This window comes from Geospiza fortis, unplaced genomic scaffold, assembly GCF_000277835.1.
Source record: "Geospiza fortis unplaced genomic scaffold, GeoFor_1.0 scaffold289, whole genome shotgun sequence".
Classification (NCBI taxonomy): domain Eukaryota; kingdom Metazoa; phylum Chordata; class Aves; order Passeriformes; family Thraupidae; genus Geospiza; species Geospiza fortis.
In genome coordinates this window covers 496,945-500,012 of record NW_005054478.1, presented here as the reverse complement: position 1 = coordinate 500,012, position 3,068 = coordinate 496,945, and positions in this window count along the sequence as shown.

The following is a 3,068-nucleotide window of genomic DNA, read 5'->3' as shown; positions in this document are numbered from 1 at the left end:
GGCAGGACCCGCTGGGGAATTCCGTGTGTGCCGCGGAGTTTAGCGGTGCCAGAGGTGCAGCGCGCTTGGCTGCTCCCTGCCTGCCATCCCTCTCTGCCATCCCTGCCTCCCATCCCTGCCTGGCACCTCTGCCTCCATCCCTGCCTCCATCCCTGCCTCCATCCCTTCCTGCCTCCCATCCCTCTCTGCCATCCCTGCCTCCATCCCTCTCTGCCATCCCTCCCTGGCATCCCTGCCAGGGCCCTGCCACGTGGAAAAGGTCAGGGAATGCTTCCTGAGCTCCCCCCACCTGCCTCAAGAACAGCGATTGAAATTTCAATTCCTTTTTTTATTATTTTTTTTCGGTTTCAAACGGTGTCTTGTCAGTTGAATGAATTCTGGAGTGGGGGTTATGCTGTGCATAGAGGGACAAGGAAACTACAGGCAAACTGAGAATCATTTCTGGCTATTTTTAATTGCAGTTCTCTTAACATCTGCTTCCTTTCCACAGTTTGCTTATGGGTATATTAAAATCTAGGATCAAACTTCAGAAGCTTACTAGAAAGACATTCTGTGTGTGTAAAGTAGATACACTGTTTTGTTTATTTCTTAATGGAATTCTCTGTTTTGCATACAAAGCAATACTGTAGCCATAGGCAGCTTCTCTCTTTATATTGCACCAAAATAATCTATGAATTGTTTGATTTATGGATGACATGGCTATGTTGAACATCATGAAGGTATGGATCAGCTTTATAGTTATTTCAAATTAGCATGTTGTATTGAAGTGTAAATGTGTGTCCTTCTGTCCTGCACTCCCAGCAAAGGCAGGTTGGTGCTGAGGCTGTGACACTGCTCCCTCAGTCTCATGTACATCTATTAAAAAACCAGTGACATATCTGGTGGAATTTTATTTTGTTTATAAAAGCAATGCTGTCTTTTTTTTATACAGCACTTACTTTTAAACAAGTCACATTGCTTTCAGAAATACCTCATTGTTTTGTCACCATTTCTGTATTCTTGTTTGACTTCATTCATTCATTTATTTGTTTTTTACAGCCTGAGTAGGCAGAGCACGACTTTGTGTGTAGTCCTAGCTAATGTGGCAGTCACTAAAAAAGGCATAGCCTAAAACATTGAATTTCACTGATACCAAACTCAAACTGTTGTGTATTAAACTCTTATGGAGTTACATGATTAAAGCCACTAAGAATTATTATTCTCTGGCAAATATTTGCTGAGATGATTTAATGAAGGTGGTTTAGAATATTGTATTATTGAGTTTTGTTTTACAACTGCCAGTGTGTTTTGAGGACTGAGTTGAAGAGTTGAAGCCTCAGTGTTTAAACAGAAAACTCTTTTCCTGAGACTTTCCTTTTGTAGTTATCAAAGACTTAATGCAGGGTGTTGAGGTACCTTTCTCCTTAGATCTGGCAAAATGATCCAGAGGAAATGCCATCAGTTCCAGGTTTGCCCCTCAAGTACTTTTGCTCCACTTCTCACTAAATCTTAAAAAATCTGAGTGGAAGAAAGAAAAGGAATTACCAGTGATGAAAGGAGGAAGCATCAGGACTGGAGGGAGGGAATTGCCTTGCAGAATTGTAATAGAATAATGTAGAAATAGTAAGTTGGGCATTATTGTTCACATTTCTGTGTGATACAAGACTATAATCCAGTTAAAAGCTAATGTACATGATTTATTAAAGTGATACATTTTTGTAACTGGTGATACACAAAATTTCCTTCTGAGATGGCATTAAACCAGACAGTAGTGACATTGGGGAAGGGACTAGAAGTGTATAACTGAGACAATGCCCCACATTAATGCTGAAAAAAACCCCTCTAATTTCAGGGACAGTCCAGTTATAGACTTATAGAATGAGTAATTTGTTGGAAATATATATATATATATTCATGTGTGTGTAGATACATGTGTGTACACACACACAATGATCCCAACACTTTCCCTGTTTTTCTCCCTTTAAATTTACACCATGTGGGAGTTCTGATGCTGTTCACAGTCAGAAACTAGATGGTGGCTTAGATAAGGCTGCTGATATTGTCAGATGCTGGAGTTCCTAAAGGCATAGCCTAAAACATTGGATTTTATAAATTTATAGGTTTATAAATAGGTTTATAAATATTTCCAGGGAAAGCTTTTGACCACAGTCACAGATCTTCCTCTGTACCCAAAAACCTTTTGAAAGAATAAGATATCCAAGATGATCTCTTCTTTGCATATCCTCACAACATAATGAGTGAAGAAACAAAACAGGGTTGGTTTTTTCCCTAGGATGACCTTGTGTTTGGGAAGTGTCTTGGGTTCTTTCCAGGGAGATTGTAAATGCTTTCCAGCTTCTCCATAATGTTTCTGGGAGTCCCTCATGCTCTGCAGGTGGCCCCTTGTGCTGACTTGCCTGTTAGTGTTTCTTTGAATGAAACAGTGAGATAGATCCACACTGCAAAATGTATCCCTTGGTAATACAAGCATTCCAGGGGGTGTCAGCTGATGGCAAAAGATTTGTTACCACCAGAAGAGAAGAAGGAGTACCTAGGGTTTGGGTGTCTAAGGCAGCCAGGGTTGTGTAGAACCTGGAATATTTTGCCCCAGGTACTTTGGGTCTCAAAAGAGTTAAAGAACGACTTTGATACAAATCTACCCTGAGAAAAGCATGAGCTCAACTGAAAATTCCCTTCATCCTACCATCAAATTCTGTTGTGACATTTTTGGAGAGGGTAGAGAATTCCTGACAGGAAGCAAAAAAGGATCAAAAAAGGGTCAGTGTAGAGTCAAGGACCTGGGCTATTGTTTTTGCCTCCAAAAACTTTATGCTCTGATATTGTTATCAAATGGCATCAAGTTCCTTTCCATGTTCTTCTCTAAAAGCAGCCCACTCCTGCTGTCCCTGTCCTCAGCAGCTTGTATACCCAGTATTTATGGGGATTACTTTTACACCTGTGTAAACTTAGTTGACTGTTTATGGGCTTCTACATCAACATTCAACTTCCATCTTCCAGACACTCCTGAGATCATTACAGCAGGAGCAGAGCTCAGGCCTTGCAGACCTTCCAGGGAGGTGTTTCCTTAC